We start from the raw sequence: 22,500 nt of genomic DNA on the forward strand, positions 1-22,500 counted from the left end.
CTTTTTAAGTTATAATAAGTATTGCATTCAACCACTGTTTTTTTCTCCTCAGTTGATATTCTGATTTTTGCCAGTTTTTGTGTAATTTGTTTTTGTTGTGCTTGTTTGATTTAGGTTTGGTGTTGTTTGTCGTTGTTGTTTGTTTAACACACACTCAAACACACACTCACACACACACACCACCACCACCACCACCACCACCACCACCACCACCACCACCACCACCACCACAAGAATAGGTTTACACTCACTTTTTCCTCCACGTTTTAATTTTGGCAATATCATTAACCCAGGATTGCAAAGCAGGGATCATTTGTCAATTTCATAACAACGTACATACAATTTCAGCTGGTTACTGCAATAAAATGTGCATCATCACAGGTTTCTGCTGGAATGACAGTGTCTTATGTGTCAACACAAAATACACACACACAAAATGGGTGTGGTGCTGCATGCCCCATAATAGATCCTAACTTCACCCTCTAAACCTCCCTGCAGATGCATGTTCTGTGCACAAAAATAGCCTTTTAAAATATGCAGTATACAAAATAAAAATGCAGACGACATTTCTACATTTGATGGGGGAGTTGTCCTGTATTAGAATTATTTATCAAATAATTAAAGTTAACCAAAGTATATGTAATAAAACCAAGGAGTCCTCTGTTAAGTAGCTCAACACAATGATCGCAGCCCAGGGTGCTAACACAGTTAGGGTATGTTGTTCAAGACTTGGAAGGTCAAGGTTTTAAAGTATGCTTCAGTAACAGAATCTTATAACAAAGCTAAAACATTTACCACTGAAGCAAAACCATCTCTGAACAATTCAAAATTGTCACACGTACTAGTTTTACATTTTAAGGATCTTGCCAAGTGCATATCTTTTTATTGTGAAAAATTTGTATTGCAAACAAAAGAAAACACAATGTCTTGTGATCTGTAAATGTTCTTGATACTTAATACATTACAGGGAACCTTATAAATTGTTCAAGTGAAGTACTGTACAGCCTATTTAGCTTGTTCGTTTTCCTCCCTTTAAGGTAATTTTGTCTCAACAATCATGTTATCTGCTACAAGTCTATAAACTGCTGTAAACCTTTCTGCCCTTAAAGTAGATTCATGCCCTTCTGTGTGGGCACCTTCTTCTTCTTCCTCTTCAGTGTTCAGTGTTTGCATTTGGATGTGTGCTCTCTGGCCAAGTCTTGTTGCACAGGGGTGGCAAGGAAAGGCCACCCTCTCAGAACGTGTTGCAGAGTCTGTTCTTCCTACCCTAGCCACAGTCCGCTGTAGGTGCAAAACCTATCCTTTTGAGGTGTACCTTCAGACAGCAGTGTCCTGTGCGAAGGCGGAAGATGGCTCTCTGTTCTGTGTGAGTAAAATGGGGATATGGTCTTGAATGAGCTGGTATCTGTCTGTCTTTTTGTTGTTGATATAGACATCAAAGAAGCTCCAGCACCAGCCAAGTGTTGACTGTTTTCTTTATGCGTAACCTAGTCCTGGCAGCAGCTGTTGTCCATCTGTAAACAAGCAAGATCATTATCATAATATATTGATGGTGTATATGTTTTACCAGAAAGAAGAGTAAAATACCACTTAATTTTTGTTTTAGTAATGAGGCATACATGCAGTTGAACAATCATATCTTGTGATATCTGCCCTCTGAAAAAACCTACTATTCAAAATGTACTTTTACATCTTGTTTTTTTAACTTAGGCTTTTGAAGATCCACATTTACCACCCAAAAGGAGCCTGGCGATACTGGCATGCTTTAATTAAGATGACGTGTTACTCAGAAATAGTGCTTTTAGTTATGCGCTATAGAAATCTCCTTAATAAATAAATAAATACTGGTGGTGGTTCACTGCAAAGCATAACCTGATATGATTTCTTCATAGCACCTGACTGGAAATGAAGTTTCATACAATAAAAACTATACTGCGCCAGATTTACAGCAGTTCTGTTGAATTCACACAGTCAGAAAATTTCAAGGCTGTCCTCAACATTCTATGCTCACACACACACGACTTGACTTCACTTAGGAAGGTTATGTGATGCTTAAATCATCTGTCTTGCCACTATTTCATCACAAGTAACCACTGTGTTTATTGCTGGTATGTGCCGGAGTGGAGGGATAGTCTTACCCCATGTACAAAAAAAAATAAATAAAAAAAAGCCTGGCAGGTGATCTGAGATGCCTTTAATAACACAAAGCTGCCTCTGTAAACAATTCTGCTTTTACACATGCTATCCCTTAACTTGGATTCATACCAAAAATCAAGCCTAGCTTCATAGGAAACAGAATGTTACTTCAGCATTTAGAATTATGATCTTATTTCATGTACACGCCTTGGCAAATCTGACTCGATCACTACAGCAAGAAGTCAGTGTGTTGATTGTTCATATGTGACCAAGTTGAGGGATGAGCTTATCCTATGTTAAAGCCTGGCCTGAACTGAGACGGCGAAGAGAAGTAGTGTGCCTTTAATGACACAATGCTTTCTTTGTAAGCAATAGATTCAACATCTCAGATCTGGTCAGGCCTATACAAATGCCATCCCTCAACTTGGTTCATACAAAAATCATGTGCCTGGCTAGAGAGTGGGGATTTGTTGTTCTCTTTTTCGAAATCCAAAATAAGCAAAATCAGGTCTTAAAAAGGAGCAAGTCTTAAATTTAAAATGGGAGTGAATTTACAGATGTTATGAACAAGAAGTCTGCGTAAACAGGGTCATTAATAGGAAGGAGTCTTAGATTGGGGTGTCTTAAAAGGGGCAGGGGTGGGGTGGTGTGTGTGTGTGGGGGAGTCCACAGTAATGACCATAAAATAATCAAAATAATACTATTAGTCATCTTATTCTTTACCAAATTTCTAGAGGTCAAGACAATGATACAGATTTTTTACTTGTGTCACTGTTAGTGTCATTCTATGAATAACAGACCAATAGAAAGAGAGAGAAAGAGAGCTCTGTGGTTTTTTTTTTACCTGAAATAAGTGAACTTTGAAGTGCATTCATAATTAAAGCCCAATCATGTGGTTTAACCTACCTAGTCTTGAAAAGCCTGTCCGAGGAAACAGAACAAGCACCCTTCCGCAGACCTTCCTAACTGGAGAGTCTTGGTTGTAACCGCACACTTTCTAAAGTAGTCCATAAGCAGTTCCATGTGCCTATGTTTTCACTGGAACCAGCTCCTTTGTGTACCTGTGATCTGGATGAGCTGCAACACATAAAACTTTCATATGAACACTATGTCATAAGTACACAAGTTAGCATACATCAAACACTGAGGAGCATCACAAGATATGTTCTAAGGAGGTAACAACTATTGTCACAAAGTGTTTATGATACAGCCACAGGCACATGGCACTGAGTGGTCAATTGGTGAGGGGAGTGGGGGGGGGGGGGGGGCAGAAGTTCTGCTCAGTCTTGTCTACTGATACAACACTTTGTGGTGGTGTAAGGCAGGGAATCACACCCCAACCACTGGCCCACGCCCACCTGGTGTCGAGTGCCTGAGGATACATCAGTCCCAGTCATGGCTGGCCCCCGGTTTGATCAGACAACTGCCATGTATGGGTACATTTACTTTACAGTACAGATTAGTTTTCAATAGCAATGACATCATGGACGCACACCTGCCCAACACTGACACTGACAGCAAAATCAGCGACCAAACGTGATAAAGAGTAACTAATCGTCACAAACATCAAAATGCTTTGCATTAATTTTCTTGAAGAGGTCATTCTTAACCAGATAATCATTTCTAGGCAATTGAAGATTATTATTCCACCTACAGGCTATCACTCCTATGGCTGTTACTTGTAACACATTTCATTTCTTAAAATATGTTTTGTAAAGTACATAGATTTCACTAAAAGGCACATTCCTTCTCATGAAAACAATTTGGCTCACCGTCTCAGATCTGGTAGGGCTTTAAAATGGGATAAGACATGATCTCCAGGGGTCGACACTAACTTATTTGGCCTGGGGCCACACTGGCCCCAGAGATGGAAATTGCTGGGGCGAAAAAAAAAAATCTGGGGCCCACTCTCAGTATTCACGTGCGGCAATGGATTGTCTGTTTTTCTTCATCGTACTGAAGCCAGGAAAATTCTTTCAACCATTTGACATTGAAATTACGACAGCGCTTCGCGCTTTTGGCTGCATCGGTCTCCTTTTTTCGTTTCTCTCCACCCTGTTCTTCATCTTCATTTCCATGTCTTTTTACACCAGGGATGTGTCGCCACATTTTGCGTTTGGCATTTGAAGGCGATACTTATCTCTCACGCTAAAGAGCGCAATCTGGAAGTTAATTCCCTTACGACATTGTCCTTCGACGATTTGAATGTGTTTTTTCTTGACTGCGGCATTGATCGTAACGCAAATTTCAGTGACGACTTTGACTGGCGATTTTTAGTGATTGGCTCTGCTGGCATTAGAATTTTCGGTTTGTCATTGTTGGAATTTATCCTTGGGCGGAGTGGGCCCCAAGCTTCGGCAATGTTTGGGGCGGAACACAAAACTCTGGGGCGTTCCGCCCCCCGCCCCCGCTAGTGTCGAACCCTGATCTCTTAACTTGTTCACATACCCCAAAAAGTGCGATTGTGTTATGAATAAATGCTGTAAAAGCTACCTGTACTAGTTCATTAAAAAAACAAATCACAAACTGTCACTTCACCACAGCATGCAAACAGTGTGTTTATTTCTGGTATGTGTCTAAAGGCGGAGACAGACGCACAACACAAAACCCTGTTTTCGACAAAAACACCATCTCAAAACGTCGGGGAAACACATGTTTTTAAAGAGGGGATGTCACATGCGAAACACACAGATGAAGCGCGGTGCGTGTTTTCACAGAAATATCGGTCAGTGTCAGCTTGACCCGTCCAGCTATCGCCCTGTGTTTGAGTTTGTAAACAACACGGCTGGCAGTGCCCACTGATACGGTCAGTGTCCACTGATACGGTCAGTGTCCACTGATACGGTCAGTGTCAGCTTGACCCGTTCAGCTACCGCGCTGTGTTTGGGTTTGTAAACAACACGGCTGGCAGTGCCCACTGATACGGTCAGTGTCCACTGATACGGTCAGTGTCCACTGATACGGTCAGTGTCAGCTTGACCCGTTCAGCTACCGCGCTGTGTTTGGGTTTGTAAACAACACGGCTGGCAGCGCCCACTGATATTATTGCCTCTCTTCAATCGTGACAGGATCCATAGACTCTAGTTAGGATTCATGGGTCCGATACTACCCTGAATCGGTACCACATCTGAGTCTACCATTTTTTTCTATCTCCGTGGTGCCGGAAACCGAGTCACTTGAGTTGATCGTCCGCGTTCATTGGCTGACTACCAAAACGTGTTTTTAGATTTTAGAGCATGCTCTAAAACCCAAAACACGATGCAAAAACACGAAACAGTGTTTTCTCAAACGCGTTTTGGGGGATGTCACATGGGAAACACGCTGTTTTGTGTTTGTTTTGAAAGGAAACACTGTTTTGTGTTGTGCGTCTGACATGGCCTTTTAACACAGACACACACACACCATACACACATACACCAAAGCAACACAAAAGCCGAAAACATGCCTACCATCTAAATGAGGATATCCAGTTCCAACTGTCTTCTGCCAATATAACACTGCCAGAGACACCATGGTGTAGAAAGTCAGTTTAAAGAGAGACTACCTGGAAGAAAAATATATATAATAATAATAAAACACCCAGTGCAATAGACATACTTTCTCGTTAAAGGCTTACTTTACTATGTAAAACATTTTGCTTCACAATCACAGTCTCAGATCTTGTCAGGCTTTTACTTGGGATAAGATCATCCCTCTACTTGGACGCATACCAACATAGATCAGCTTGAATGTTTGTGAAAATATCCCATATTTTGAGTTAACTCACCACAGCAAGATGGTATGTGGCCAAGATGAGGGATTCCATGTTAAAGCATAGCCATATAATATCTGAGACAGTGACCCACACTATAGTGACAAGGCAAGTGTGCCTTTAAATTGTAAACTGTTATATATGTGCATTTTGACTTCTTCATAAATTATAACCCTGATGCAGGCAGTCATCAGTAGTGGTTTAGTACCTAGAACGAGAAAAGAATGAACTTGCAAGAAAGAAACTGAGTCAAAATCAAAATACCCTTTTGAATTACAAACTAGATTCCACGGGGCAGACAGGGTTTGAGGTTAGAAAGCTCTGAAATAACTCTGCTATTTGAAATTGACTAATAGTATTAACTTATAACGTCATACATGATACAAACAAATGAACTAAGGCCTTTGAAGATCCATATCCAATCCTGCTACACAAAGGCACAAGCAGAGGTTGAAATTGCCAGGGTCATTTTCCATCCCCATGTAGCCTGGATTTAATTACTGGCATGTTTTTTTTAAAGAGGTGTGTCACTCAGAATGACTGGAGATGGTTCATTCAATGCAGAGCATAATATACCATTGATTTCTTCATGCCATCTGATTTGCCGGTGAATTCACAGGGCGAGAACAATTCAAGACTGGCCTCAACATTTTATGCTGACTGTAAATTGTAATTATATAATATATCCACCCTAGCTAACTGGTACACTAATCACTTGCTCTGGCGGACTTCTTTTTCCAACATCATAAATCTGTTATTTGTACTTTAGCCTTTTGTGGTAAAATATTCTCATTACCAGTTGCACTCACAATCTATTGCTAGTGTATTTTGGAAATGATCAAAAGCCTTACTTGTGTTCTATAACAGCACCATGTCACTGTTGCGGGAAGAATGAGGCAGGGCTTGGTAATAACTGAGACCTGCAAGTAAACAAAACATATTTAGAATCTCATCATGTGTTATTTTGTTATATAATAATATCTATGTCATGAGGTCTTACATTGCAATAACAAACACACGCATAACTTAACTTAGCAAGGTGTTCTATGTGCTAAGAATAAGAGTAATTGTTTAATGAATTAACGCTGAAGAAGCTACTAGTTGCTTAAACAAATTCATAGCAAAATGTCACTTGATCACCACATCAAGCACACTGTATGTTCATTTCTGGTATGTATGCAAGTGGAGGGATGATCTTGTTCCATGTAAAATCCTAGCTCAGCTGATCTCTCTCAACTTGGATTCATACCACACATTAGGAGCCTGGCTGTTTCTGTTCAGTGGGCATTTCTCCATTTGTTTTATTTGAATGCATTTCTTAAAAAGAACACTTCCTCTGCACAGCAAGCAGTCAGGATGTTATATGAAGTCTTATATCGCGCGCGTATCTCCAGACTCGGACTCAAGGCGCAGGGATTTATTTATGCCGTGTAAGATGGAATTTTTTTTACACAATACATCACGCATTCACATCGACCAGCAGATCGCAGCCATTTCGGCGCATATCCTACTTTTTACGGCCTATTATTCCAAGTCACACGGGTATTTTGGGTGGTCATTTTTATCTTTGCCTATACAATTTTGCCAGGAAAGACCCTTTTGTCATTCATGGGATCTTTAACGTGCACACCCCAATGTAGTGTACACGAAGGGACCTCGGTTTTTCTTCTCATCCGAAAGACTAGCACTTGAACCCACCACCTAGGTTAGGAAAGGGGGGAGAAAATTGCTAACGCCCTGACCCAGGGTCGAAATCGCAACCTCTCGCTTCTGAGCGCAAGTGCGTTACCACCCGACCACCCAGTCCTTTTTGTTCCAAATCAAACGTTGTTTTGCTCCAACCAAGACTGCAGATCTTGGCAAACATGTGGCATAAAAACTAGATTTGATGACCTTACCCGTACTCACCCTGAAAAGTGCCGATCTAGATTTTGCTATTTTAACAGAGGGGACAGAGGTTGTACCTCTCCTCATGCAGACACCGCATAACAAATATATATGTGTAACAAATCCAGTTGCAACACTGTAGTTTCATGGCTTAATTTCATTGACTGATTGAGTCAGCAGTAGTGAGTACTACATGTCATTATGATCATACCAGTATTAGTGAGTATTACAATTGGAGCAATCTGCAGAATTGTTACCAATACATCATCATAACAGGAATTCCTCAGTGCATGAGACATTGGTGTGTAGACATTTATATGTAGATCTTTAAAACATTCAATGAGTCATGGGACTAAAAACTGCTAAGGCCAAAAAAAAAAATTGTCTGTTTAGGGTAACCCGACCGACCCTATCGATTTGGCGCCGACCCAAAAACTTTTTTTTGATTTCAAAAAAAAAAAAAAAAAAAAAGAGGTAAAAATGCTAAAAAGAGACATTTGGCGTTTCTTTCTCTCCCTTTCTCTCTGTTTTATTTATACGTTAGTTTTGAAACATGTATTCATCAAATATAAGAAGTGAATGTTCAGCCAACATAGCATTTACACACAAAAAAACAAAAAACAAAAAAAAAAAAATTACCTACCTACCGACCCTACTTTTTTTGGTCATGTTACCCTAAACAGACAATTTTTTTTTTTTGGCCTAAAGCCTTATGTGGCAACATCACAAACAAAATTAACCAACCCCAAATTATGTCAACCTCATGGCCCTTGTACTTGTAGTTCAAGTTGTACTGTTGTACTAGCCAACAGACATAACAAGGAACTTAGCTCAGTAGGTGTTGATTGCTCTGCGTCATTATCAATATCATGATGCTGAGAGTCGAAATGCAGTTCAAACACAGACAGAACAAAATGGAATCTTTGAGTTTGAAATTGAATGAAAAAAAAAAAGTAATTTGTAAATTGTATGGTCATGGTGTAGAAGTTTTGAACTTTAGCGTTGTAAATTCATTGCTCCGAATCAACTGCAATCTAACCCTCCGATTTATGTCCTAAGTCATTTACATACCTTTGGAATTTTAAGGAATGGGTATAACGTCCTTTCATCTAATGATCTAGTCTACTTTGGGATTTTGCCCAGTCGCCGTCACCGTCTCCCAGTCCTTGACCTACTTGGAGTCCTTGCTGGGTTGAATCGGCTGAGGAGCGAACCCATGACGACTCGCAACGCGAGGAACCAAAAGAGGAATCTAGGTTTATTTTGCGTGTTTTGGGCCTGCCGACCCTACTTGTACTGTAGTCGATCCACAACCGGCACGAAGTTTCTTTTCGCAGGGCGAAACCGCCCCACTCGTGACTAATTCCTCCGATGTCCGCCATGTTTCAAGTGACAAAAAAGTAGAAACGATCTAACAAATAACTTTCATTTCAAGCACAGTCAAAAAAAAAATTAAAAAAGTACAAAAGAAGGGGTGGAGAAAATGGCATTATCTAGACAGATTCAACTCGGATAAACTAAGAGGGACTTATAACTACTGAAGATTGAGAGCACAGCGGACGTCCTGTAAATTCCCGATCCATTTTTTCCCCTTCCCATTTCGGTATACTGTTCTCTGCTTGTAACGCTACGCAACAGGATAAGAGATATCCTGAGGGTATAAGTGATACTCCCACATACGTTGCACAAGCATAATTTGACGTTACCTTATATACGGTCCAACCGGTGTGCAATGGGTGGAGAGAGAGAGAAAGAGAGATAGAGAGAAAGAGAGAGAGCGAGAGAGAGAGAGACAGAGAGAGAGAGACGTTGATGGTGTAATGTCTTTAGCTTTACAAGGCATATCGACAATGGAAAGCAACAAAACACCAACAACAACAAATCAAAAGAGAACAGAGATATAACAGAGAGAGACAGAGACAGAGCGGGAAAGTGAGCCGTCTTCAAAAAGCGAAGGTGTCAATACACTCTGTCTTAGCTACCTTTGGTAACGTTTGTTTTTGTTTGTTTGTTTGCTTAACGCCCAGCCGACCACGAAGGGCCATATCAGGGCGGTGCTGCTTTGACATGTAACGTGCGCCACACACAAGACAGAAGTCGCAGCACAGGCTTCATGTCTCACCCAGTCACATTATTCTGACACCGGACCAACCAGTCCTAGCACTAACCCCATAACGCCAGACGCCAGGCGGAGCAGCCACTAGGTTGCCAATTTTAAAGTCTTTGGTATGACCCGGCCGGGGTTCGAACCCACGACCTCCCGATCACGGGGCGGACGCCTTACCACTAGGCCAACCGTGCCGTTCTCTGGTAACGTTACCTCCGCATCTTCGATTTTTGCAGCTGATCACACGTGACTATATATTGTCTTCATTTCCTTTTCCTCTTGCAATTGGCGGTTGGATGTCCGCAATGGATTTTTGTTGTTGAAGGGACTGAGTACTGATAGCAGGGTGTCAGTACGACGTGGGGGGAGGGGGACGGGGTCTTATGGGGATGTAGGTGGGAGGCAGCTTTGGGAATGAGCATGATGAGGATGAAAAGGAGGGCACAGAATGAGGGTGTGTGTGTGTGTGTGTGTGGGGGGGGTGTTGCATTCTACTCTTTTTCGTGGTGTTCTCCTTTACCCCACCCCTGTCCCCAGTCGTCTTTACTAAATCGTCTCCACTTCCTTTGTTCTTGCAAATGATGCTTGGAAGTCCACGATGTGCTTTGTAAAGACCGTTGGATGAAGGAGGATGAAGAGGTGATCGAGAGAGGAGTGAAACGGGTAGAGGGGTAGGGGCTGGGTGAGGTGGAGGGTGGAGGGAGCGTGGAGGGTTGTGTCTGACTTCCGGTCCTGTTTGTTTGCACTTCCCAACACCCGCCACCACCCTCCTCTCCCTCCATTTCACGGCGTCTGCACGCGCGAGCGTGCATCCTCGGCATCCCCACTGAATTTAGCTGTGTGTTCCCACAATCGATTTTCTATTTGATCAATCCTTTTTCCCTCCCTACCCTCCGTTTCTGCTTCTGCTCTGCATGTAAAGAAGTTCGCTCGTGCCACGATTTCTATTCCGTTTTCTTCTTCTTCTTCTTCTTCTTCTTCTTCTTTTTCTTCTTGTTTGTGACCAATCCGCATTGTTGAATTTTGTTTTTGCAACAACCACGCACATTCTTGAATTTCCGTGGCTTTCATGTGTATTCTTGACTTTTTGCACCCGTTGCGTAGTCTTGGATTTGTGTGGTTATTGTGCATGAATGACAATTTGTGGCTATTGTTCATAATTATGCTTGACAGGTTCCTATGCGTATTTTCCGGACATTTTGAATTTCTGTAGCCCTCATGCCGAACGGTTTACTCTCATGCATCTGTTACTGCATACTACGTCTCTCTGCATGACTACGCTTTGGCCTGGCTGTCTCATGTGCGCATTAAGCAGGCTTACACGCGGCTTGTGCTTCGATATCGGGGTTATTCTCGGGCTGTGTACCAGTGGAAACCATGTTACGAAGTTGACGTTTCTTTACTTAACTGAGGCATTTAAACCATAGCCTACAAATTGATGTCATTAAAAAGAACTGGTTCCATATATATATATATCCGTGGTCTGCACATAAAGAATCAAAAATACTTTTGTCTACGTTGAATAAAGTAGAAGGGTTTTAAAGTACGTCAACTTTGTAACATCAAAACCAAAGGTTGTGACATGGATTTGAACACTAACAATTAATAAAACAGAAGACGAACATATATACACGATGCTTTGTGTGTGGAATGTCTGTATAATTATCAAACTGGGGTATTATATATATAAAAAAAGTGAAGAGCATATACATTGTAGTTGCCATTTAATTTACGTTATAATCATTTAACTCATTGTCTCCCAGGTACGGATATATCCGCACCAACTCAAATGGCTCTATCTGACCAGGTACGGATATATCCGCTCGGACTGTTAGCTTCAGTCACTTCCTGTAACGTCGATCTAACGCCTGCATTCCATCGTGTCCCTACACAGTTACTACAATTCTGAGTGACCTGCTGCAGCACAGCTGGTCTCGGCTAAAAAAAATACTTGGTCAACATAGGTGGGGTAGAAAGTGTTAAAGGACTGGAAATGCTTGTCAGGCCAAAAAGAAAAATATGTCTCTTTCCGGTAACCCAACCGACCCTATTTTTAAGCGCCGACCCTAAAGGTTTTTTTCGCTTTTCGCACACACAAAAAAAGAAAAAAAGTGAAGTTTCAATATATCTAGGTCAAAAACATGTGCTAAATAATTGTAAGTAAACTAAGGAAGCGTTAAAAAAAATAAAAAAAACACGTAAAGAGACGTTAACAAAACGTAAGAAAAAGGTAAAAAATAAAAATTAAAAAAATTTAAAAAACGACCGACCGACCCTATTTTTTTTCGGCGATGTTACCGGAAACAGACATATTTTTCTTTTTGGCCTCACAAAATGGTACACGGCTCTGGATAATAACCCATCTACATGTGCACACAAATATCTCCTTTAATCGATGACTCGGGCATTTGACATGCACTGCTAAATGTCACGGATCAATCGCAGACAGAAAACTTTTCCACGCGCCCCATGTTATTATTATTATTTTTTTATTGTTATTGATCTCAGAAACTTTTCTGTCTGGCCAAACCATCGACCCGGGCTAAGCTGCAAGCTGCATATTGCAGCTCATGTCACTGGCTGTTGATAAGGCTTTTGTGGTCGCGTTTATGGTTTGCTGCCATTATAGATTTTTTGATACAGATTCTGGAAAGTATCTAGAGGTGTGTGTGTGTGTGTGTGTGTGTGTGGGGGGGGGGGGGCTAGGGGCGTGGGTTAGAGGAAGAGAGAGAGAGTGTGTGTGTGTGTGTGTGTGTGTGTGTGTGTGTTTGTGTGTGTGTGCGTGTGTGTGTGTTTGTGTGTGTGTGTGTGTGTTGTCCAGGGCAACACCCTATTACATGATGATAGCCACCAAACAAGTTTAGTATAGTATCAGTTTTGTGATTTTGACAATTAATGTTCATGTATAGTTTTTGTTCTGGTTCAGCAAGAGCGCAAACAATAAGCTGATTACTCCCAATGCATTTTGTGATGGCAAAACACGCACATGAAAAATGTTCGCAATGCTGTTGCAACTAAGAGAGTCATATAATATACCTTTTTTGCCAAGCACATTAGTTTCCTTTTTTTGCCTAGCACATTGGCTTAAATTTTTGGTTTGATATTACAAATTATTGTTCACTTTTTACATTTAGTCAAGTTTTGACTAAATGTTTTAACGTAGAGGGGGGAATCGAGACGAGGGTCGTGGTGTATGTGCGTGTGTCTGTGTGTGTGTGTGTGTGTGTGTGTGTGTGTAGAGCGATTCAGACTAAACTACTGGACCGATCTTTATGAATTTTGACATGAGAGTTCCTGGGTATGAAATCCCCGAACCTTTTTTTCATTTTTTTGATAAATGTCTTTGATGACGTCATATCCGATAGATATGATATGTTTGGATTAAAAACACGCTCAGAAAGTTAAAACAAAGAGAGGTACAGAAAAGATTGCTATCCTTCTTAGCGCAACTACTACCCCGCTCTTCTGGTCTATTTCACTGCCTTTGCCATGAGCGGTGGACTGACGATGCTACGAGTCGGTCTTGCTGAAAAATGGCATTGCGTTCAGTTTCATTCTGTGAGTTCGACAGCTACTTGACTAAATGTTGTATTTTCGCCTTACGCGACTTGTTTTTCCTTTGATCATCTTTCGTCCCTCAGCCGCCGCCTGTGTGCCCTTTGTTCGTGATAACTTTTCCGTTCAATAACTTCCATACTATGAGGAATTGTGCGAAGAACTTTGCTGCATCATGAGAATACGACTCTTCCATGAATTCAAGGTTTTCTATTCAAGGTCAAAAGTGACTTGAATAATAAGTCTGACGAATTGGTAGGAAATATAATTTTATATGATCATTCTCTTACAGTAAAATCTGACCAATTTGTGTTTTGCTGTGATTGCTCGCAGTACGAGGTTCAGCTCCACGTGTTATGCTAAAGCGGAAGCAGGTACTGTCTCCGTTTCCCATTGACGAATTTACTCATATCAATCTAGCGACTCTGGCTGTAGTTGCTTTTTACATTTAGTCAAGTTTTGACTAAATGTTTTAACGTAGAGGGGGGAATCGAGACGAGGGTTGTGGTGTATGTGTGTGTGTGTGTGTGTGTGTGTGTGTGTGTGTGTGTGTGTGTGTGTGTGTGTGTGTGTGTAGAGCAATTCAGACCAAACTACTGGACCGATCTTTATGAAATTTGACATGAGAGTTCCTGGGAATGATATCCCCGGATATTTTTTTCTTTTTTTCGATAAATACCTTTGATGACGTCATACCCGGCTTTTTGTAAAAGTTAAGGCGGCACTGTCACACCCTCATTTTTCAATCAAATTGATTGAAATTTTGGCCCAGCAATCTTCGACAAAGGCCGGACTTCTGTATTGCATTTCAGCTTGGTGGCTTAAAATTTAATTAATGACTTTGGTCATTAAAAATCTGAAAATTGTAAAAAAAAAAACAGTTTTTAAAACGATCCAAATTTACGTGTATCTCATTCTTCATCATTTTCTGATTCCAAAAACATATAAATATGTTATATTCGGATAAAAACAAGCTCTGAAAATCAAAAATATAAAAAGTATTATTAAAATAAAATTTCCGAAATCGATTTAAAAACAATTTCATCTTAATCCTTGTGGGTTCCTGATTCCAAAAACATATAGATGTGATATGTTTGGATTAAAAACACGATCAGAAAGTTAAACAAGTCGCGTAAGGCGAAAATACAACATTTAGTCAAGTAGCTGTCGAACTCACAGAATGAAACTGAACGCAACGCAACGCAGCAAGACCGTATACTCGTAGCATCGTCACTCCACCGCCCGTGGCAAAGGCAGTGCCAGTGGAATTGACAAGAAGAGCGGGGTATTCGTTGCGCTGAGAAGGATAGCACGCTTTTCTGTACCTCTCTTCGTTTTAACTTTCTGAGCGTGTTTTTAATCCAAACATATCATATCTATATGTTTTTGGAATCAGGAACCGACAAGGAATAAGATGAAAGTGTTTTTAAATTGATTTCGAAAATTTTTTTTGATAATGATTTTTATATATATAATTTTCAGAGCTTGTTGTTAATCCAAATATAACATATTTATATGTTTGTGGAATTAGCAAATGATGGAAAATAAGATGAACGTAAATTGGGATCGTTTTATAAAACAAATAATTTTTTTACAATTTTCAGATTTTTAATGACCAAAGTCATTAATTAATTTTTAAGCCACCAAGCTGAAATGCAATACCGAAGTCCGGGCTTTATCGAAGATTACTTGACCAAAATTTCAACCAATTTGGTTGAAAAATGAGGGCGTGACAGTGCCGCCTCAACTTTCACGAAAAGCCGGATATGACGTCATCAAAGACATTTATCAAAAAAATGAAAAAACTTCTGAGGATATTATACCCAGGAACTCTCATGTCAAATTTCATAAAGATCGGCCCAGTAGCTTAGTCTGAATCGCTCTACACACACACACACACACAGACAGACAGACACACACACACACACACACACACACGCACATACACCACGACCCTCGTCTCGATTCCCCCCTCTATGTTAAAACATTTAGTCAAAACTTGACTAAATGTAAAAAGAATAGAGATAAAGAAAAGCGTGCTATCCTTCTCAGCGCAACTACTACCCCGCTCTTCTTGTCAATTTCACTGCATCGAGCGGTGGACTGACGATGCTACGAGTATACGCTCTTGCTGTAAAAATGCAGTGAGTTCAGTTTCATTCTGTTAGTTCGACAGCTTGACTAAATGTTGTAATTTCGCCTTACGCGACTTGTTATATGTTGTCGCGCCGGGCCTGTGGAAATGTGATACTCTGCCGACTGCTGCTGCTGCTGCTGTTCCTGCCTATAACAAAAATAACTCAGAGACTTCCTGATCTTTCTGTGGACGCCCTACAAAATGTATTGATGTCTGGAGCCAGCTTTTGTCCTATTACACGAAGCCAGCCGGTGTTATAGAGTCTGCCATAACTTTTTGTGGTCGCTCGAAGTGTGTCAAAATGGTTAACCGCCTCCTTTTCTCCTTTAGAATTATGCTGCTGCGGCTTTGAACTGAAGGCTAGAATGACATTAACTTAACATTAGCCTTATTGCCTGTAATCGGAGACGCTGTAGCATTATTTTTATTTTTTTTATTTTTTATAATTGCACGTTTACGGTCCTGAACTAGCGGCGTTGCAGAACAAAGCTGGTTTGAGTCAGTTTGTGTGTCAATCATTAGATGCAGACAGCAGGCGTAATGTCATTTTGTTATGGTCGCACTGCAAGGGTCTACATTCAAATCTGTTTCTGTCTCAGCTAAAAAACAAACAAACTTAAGTTACAAAATGTGGCGCTTTAGCTCACGATTTGTGATTATCAGAAACAAATTACAAAACGAATCAAAACTGGCAATGATTAAGAATTACGAAACAGCTATGCTAACTTGGTTTTTCTGTCCCCAGAACTAGTGTATATTTGGGACATAACGTGGTTACCGTACTTTCCGGGTTACAAGGCGCTACAGCGCATAAGGCGCACCCCCCTCTTTTTAAACAAAATTGTAATCCAGTCACCCATTGGGCGCAGGGGGCCGATAGGGCGCACCAAAATTAAAAAAAGTATACCGGTAACAAACGGTCGAAGAATGAAAATAAGCCGCACACCAAAGGAAGAATACAGAGTGGAAATATGTGTGCTCTGTGTGTGCGGCGAGATCAAAGGCAGGTCCATTGTGATAGCTGGGTTGCCTTGTTTAGACACTGACCTTCTTCCCAGGGGTCAATGACCCAGTTTTTGCTTTGAGAGGTGGTTCCCCTGTCATAGATCTGAGAGAGAAAACACTTCCTGCACCGGGGTCAGTGACCGAGTTTAACCTATGGGGCGGTCTCTTTGATGTCTTGAGAGGAAACTTGGCCAGGGTAGTACCTAGTAGCTGAAACATGCATTATCACAAGTTGTTTGACTGGTACTCGGGCGGTCTCTTTGATTTTTTTCGTATTTCATACACGGATTAGGCGCTTCGTTATACAAGACGCAGGGGTCAAACTCGAGGAAAAAAGTCGCGCCTTATGACCCGGAAAGTACGGTATATGCTAGGGCAAAACAGTAACTTAATAGTGTGAGTAGTACGATAATGTAATGATCGTACTATGTTTGAAATATGCTCTAACACTTCAAATATTGATGAATCTTCGAACACAAATAACTGACCCAAGCAGCATGCACTAGCTTATCCAGTAGCCATGATGGCTCAATATTTGAATTTGAATTCAACTCCAACGGCATGGGTAAAGATCCGCTTTGCTGTACTGAACCTTGGACCATTGCACAAGTCCCCATCGAGTGTGTGGACGTGAAAGAACTTCGTGTCAAACACTACAGTGTATAAAACTCTGAAGGGTTTAGTCCGAGATGTCCCCCTGGAACACGATTTGTTTTTTAAGGGGATCAAGATTTTAAATTAGATTTGAAGTAACAAGTGCGAGAAGATATTATTGCATAGAATTTACACAACACATATTTTATTAGATAAGATGGGATTACGAACATCGAATAGGTGTGAGTTTTGTACAGAATTGGACACCCTTGAACATTTATTTTTCTTTATTGCCAAGAGGTCATTAAGGGTTGGAAGGTGTGTAAAGACTTTGTTTATACGAAAATTGATGTCAACCTAGTCTTGAATGAAAAACGATGTTATATTTGGTTATTTTATGGAAGATTTAAAAGCTTATTATATTTATTTTGTGAATTATTGTATTTTGATTACGAAAATGACCATTGGAAAATTTAAATATGGTAACAAGTCGGATTTGGCGGTATTAACAGAATGGGAGTATAAATTTTTTTGTTTATTTAAATAAGGTTATAATTGATATTTAATATATTTGTTTATTTATTATGTAATTGAAAATATAGGAATTTGAGTAAGAAAAAGAAATTACATATGAAGAAGAATGCTCACCGCCCCCCCCCCCCCCAAAAAAAAGGGCAAAAAATAATGTTTGAAGCGGCCTGCATGCAACTAAGCCAAAATTAAAAAAATAAAATAAAAACAAGTCGCGTAAGGCGAAAATACAATATTTAGTCAAGTAGCTGCCATTTTTCAGCAAGACCGTATACTCGTAGCATCGTCAGTCCACCGCTCATGGAAGCCAAAGGCAGTGAAATTGACAAGAAGAGCAGGGTAGTAGTTGCGCTAAGAAGGATAGCACGCTTTTCTGTACCTCTCTTTGTTTTAACTTTCTGAGCGTGTTTTTAATCCAAACATATCATATCTATATGTTTTTGGAATCAGGAACCGATAAGGAATAAGATGAAAGTGTTTTTAAATTGATTTCGACAATTTAATTTTGATAATAATTTTTATATATTTAATTTTCAGAGCTTGTTTTTAATCCGAATATAACATATTTATATGTTTTTGGAATCAGCAAATGATGGAGAATAAGATAAACGTAAATTTGGATCGTTTTATAAATTTTTATTTTTTTTTACAATTTTCAGATTTTTAATGACCAAAGTCATTAATTAATTTTTAAGCCACCAAGCTGAAATGCAATACCGAAGTCCGGGCTTTGTCGAAGATTACTTGACCAAAATTTCAACCAATTTGGTTTAAAAAATGAGGGCGTGACAGTGCCGCCTCAACTTTCACGAAAAGCCGGATATGACGTCATCAAAGACATTTATAAAAAAAATGAAAAAAACATTCGGGGATTTCATACCCAGGAACTCTCATGTCAAATTTCATAAAGATCGGTCCAGTAGTTTAGTCTGAATCGCTCTACACACACACACACACACACACACACACACACACACACACACACACACGCACAGACAGACAGACAGACACACATACACCACGACCCTCGTTTCGATTCCCCCTCGATGTTAAAATATTTAGTCAAAACTTGACTAAATATAAAAAGTGCGAGAAGACATGAACTTCTGAGAACCTTTATTTCACGGAGACTGCTGTGTGGACTGAGAAAGGAAACACAATAAAATCGGTCCCAGCCATATCGGTGAACGGGACGTTAAAATAAAAACACGGTCCAAACATCCTCTGACCTATATATACACTCTGATCACCTTGCGTGATTCTATGCTACTCGTTCTCTCACTGAAAAATGTTAAATTAGCGATGGCATTTATATAATATACCGGAGCTCACAAACATGCTATGTAGCGCATCACGAAGAAAGAAATGCTAAAGGTTTTCTTTGTTGCACGACGTCGACCAATGTCAGACTTGAACAGAGAAACGACAGCGCATATGCCGGCGCTTGTAGATCAGCTTTTGGTAACCTGCCATCATCGATTCGAGCACTAGGGAGTGGTCTCTGTCTGTCTGTGTCTGTCTCTGTCTGTCTCTGTCTGTGTCTCTGTCCGTCTCTGTCTGTCTCTGTCTGTGTCTGTCTCTGTCAGTTCGTGTGCTCTCTCTCCCTTACTTTCCTAGCCCCTCTCTCTTTCTCTCTAATTTCCTCTCTATCTTTCTATTTTCTCTCTCTCTCTCTCTCTCTCTCTCTCTCTCTCGCTCGTTCTCTCTCAGCTCCTTTCTCTCTCAGTCTCTCTAACTCTCCCCTATTTCTCCGCCCCCTCCCCTATCTCTCCCCTCCCTCCCTCCGTTTACCTGTCATGATTGCAGGCAACATTTAACCGTCCTGCTCTCTTCGCTCCTCTCCAACCTCCTCTCTGAAATGGACTCTTCCAAACTGGTCACGCTGCCCTGATGCTAAGTGGTCTAAATTCGATCAGTGTGATTGTCAGTCTGGCTCTCCGTGTCTTGTCTTGTCACAGATTTAGCGTTGGTGTCTGGAGACAAGAAGAGCGGATTTTTGGGAGGGATTCTTGTAGAGTGCATCGTGTGTGGAGTGCGAGACTGAGAGACCGGGAGAGGGGGAATATCATGGAGTGAGAAAGGGAGAGAGATAGCTGATAATATGTCAAGGGGGGAGGAAAAAGAAAGAGAGATAGAGAAAGAGAGAGAGAGAGAGAGAGAGAGAGAGAGAGAGCGAGAGAGAGAGAGAGAGAGAAAGAACGAGAAAGAACGAGAGTAGGAGAACGGGAGGGGGGTGGGGAGGGGTGGGGTTAAGGATGTCCTTTGTCTGTCCTTGTCTTTGTCTTTCTGTCATTGTCTCTGTCTCTCTGTCCATAACTGTGTCTGCCTCTATCTGACTGTTTATATCTATCGGTCTCTCTCTCTGTCTGTCTTCTTCAAAAGCCTCTTCTGAATGCTAGCATGCTCTCTTTTCTAATTCAAAACTTCTTCGTTTCTGCCTTGGACAGTGCCATCACGATCTGTAATTCCGGCAATAACTCCGTCGGGTTTGTATGTGTTGTGGTGGAGGGACCTCTGCCAAACATGGGAGGGGACACTCACTAGCGAGTGGGTGGAGGGACCTCTGCCAAACATGGGAGGGGACACTCACTAGCGAGTGGGTGGAGGGACCTCTGCCTAACATGGGAGGGGACGCTCACTAGCGAGTGGGTGGAGGGACCTCTGCCAAACATGGGAGGGGACACTCACTAGCGAGTGGGTGGAGGGACCTCTGCCAAACATGGGAGGCGACACTCACTAGCGAGTGGGTAGAGGGACCTCTGCCAAACATGGGAGGGGACATTCACTAGCGAGTGGGTGGAGGGACCTCTGCCAAACATGAGAGGGGACATTCACTAGCGAGTGGGTGGAGGGACCTCTGCCAAACATGGGAGGGGACATTCACTAGCGAGTGGGTGGAGGGACCTCTGCCAAACATGGGAGGGGGACACTCACTAGCGAGTGGGTGGAGGGACCCCTGCCAAACATGGGAGGGGGACACTGACTAGCGAGTGGGTGGAGGGACCTCTGCCAAACATGGGAGGGGACATTCACTAGCGAGTGGGTGGAGGGACCTCTGCCAAACACGGGAGGGGACACTCACTAGCGAGTGGGTGGAGGGACCTCTGCCAAACATGGGAGGGGACACTCACTAGCGAGTGGGTGGAGGGACCTCTGCCAAACATGGGAGGGGACACTCACTAGCGAGTGGGTGGAGTGTCGGAAACACGTGCTTCCGTTCACTTGTTTTCGCTACTGATTGGCCTCCCAATGTTTGGCAGAGGTCGGCAAGAAAAGGTCACTCTTCCATAACCCACACAAACCCGACGGAGTTGTTACTTCCAAAAATCGTCTATTCTGAAACTGCTAGTAATACCACTACTTCTCCTATGCGGTTATACCTCCACCACTAACTCCACTACCACCACCAACAGCATTATCGCTACCTTTGACATTACTGCTACCACAACCACCAGTATTATCCTGTGTAGAGGAAGTCCGAAGCTTTTATAGTGTATTAATCATCCTTCCCGGAACTGGCTTGATGACTGGTCGCCCCAGACCCTGCGCACATAAACTCGTGGGTGATCTCGTGAAATAACGCTCGCCGACGTCGGACTCTTTATTGTCAAGGTCATCGCTTTTTCAGCGCGATTCTTGCAGAGAGACAAATTGGGCAACGAATTCTTTTTTTGAGAGAGGATTTTGTGTTTTGTGCACAATTGTGTTGATCTTTGCTATGTCTGCTGTTTTGGGTTGTGTGTTTTGATTAGCCTTTTAACTTGTTTTGCCACGGCACGGTTGGCCTAGTGGTAAGGCGTCCGCCCCGTGATCAGGAGGTCGTGGGTTCGAACCCCGGCCGGGTCATACCTAAGACTTTAAAATTGGCAATCTAGTGGCTGCTCCGCCTGGCGTCTGGCATTATGGGGTTAGTGCTAGGACTGGTTGGTCCGGTGTCAGAATAATGTGACTGGGTGAGACACGAAGCCTGTGCTGCGACTTCTGTCTTGTGTGTGGCGCACGTTAAATGTCAAAGCAGCACCGCCCTGATATGGCCCTTCGTGGTCGGCTGGGCGTTAAGCAAACAAACAAACAAACAAAAACTTGTTTTGCCTCGGGTTTTGTATTGTTTTGTTTTAGTTTTGATTTCTTGTTACACCCCGGTATATTCGGAAGCGTACAGGTTTCACTCTGTTTGTTTGACGGTCTGTCGCTTTGTTTGTCCCCACTCAGATCTCATGTTTTGATTTGATTTGAATGTTGGTTTTGGGGGGGATTGGTAAATGAGACAACTTTGACAAAAAGTGACGTTTTCATGTCAGTATGTCCCAAATGACATCACCAGTACATTTTGTATTCTATCTAATCTGTTTTCGTTCTATTTTTTTTAATAACATGCGTTAACAATTGATTGCCAACTGGAATGGAAGAGCACAAAAAGTGTAACTTGATATGTAGTTTCTCTAGAGGGAAAAACATCTTCCACTTTCATGTCAGTGTGTCCCATGCAACATACATTTGCCAAACAGCTATGTGTAAGTAGATTATTTGTTAGTGGTATAGAAAATACTGATCAACAATCAAAGTCAGTGTTCACATTCATTTTCTACCTATTTCTTATTTGTTTATTCTTTTGGCAATGGTGAAATGTCAGCAATCGTGTGTCATTCGGGACAGTAGACATGACACCTGACCTTTTGTCACTGTCTCCAATACACTTTTTCTGATCAGTTTTCCTTTGGGTTATGGTGGGGGTCGGATGTAAGGGGGTCACAACAGAACTTTTGCATCTTTGTTTTGAAATAAATTTACTATACG

At 41.6% G+C, this 22,500-nt stretch overlaps 1 protein-coding gene and 1 long non-coding RNA gene across 5 annotated transcripts in view; one reads left to right on the plus strand and one right to left on the minus strand.

Annotated features, from left to right (window-relative positions):
- LOC138978277 (voltage-gated potassium channel subunit beta-2-like) overlaps positions 1-22,500 on the plus strand; it is a 179,920-nt gene that overhangs the window by 40,070 nt on the left and 117,350 nt on the right. The window lies entirely within an intron of this gene.
- Positions 252-9,081, minus strand: LOC138978276 (uncharacterized). Of its 3 annotated transcripts, none has more exons than XR_011459632.1 (5): positions 8,950-9,081; positions 6,739-6,807; positions 5,586-5,680; positions 3,043-3,213; positions 252-1,514 (listed from the first exon to the last, which is right to left on the minus strand). It is a non-coding gene; the product is annotated as an uncharacterized lncRNA (long non-coding RNA). The 3 variants fall into 3 exon arrangements; XR_011459631.1 differs by having other exon boundaries at positions 8,846-8,997; XR_011459633.1 differs by having other exon boundaries at positions 8,946-8,962.

The sequence above is a fragment of the Littorina saxatilis genome, linkage group LG10, assembly GCF_037325665.1.
Source record: "Littorina saxatilis isolate snail1 linkage group LG10, US_GU_Lsax_2.0, whole genome shotgun sequence".
Classification (NCBI taxonomy): Eukaryota; Metazoa; Mollusca; class Gastropoda; order Littorinimorpha; family Littorinidae; genus Littorina; species Littorina saxatilis.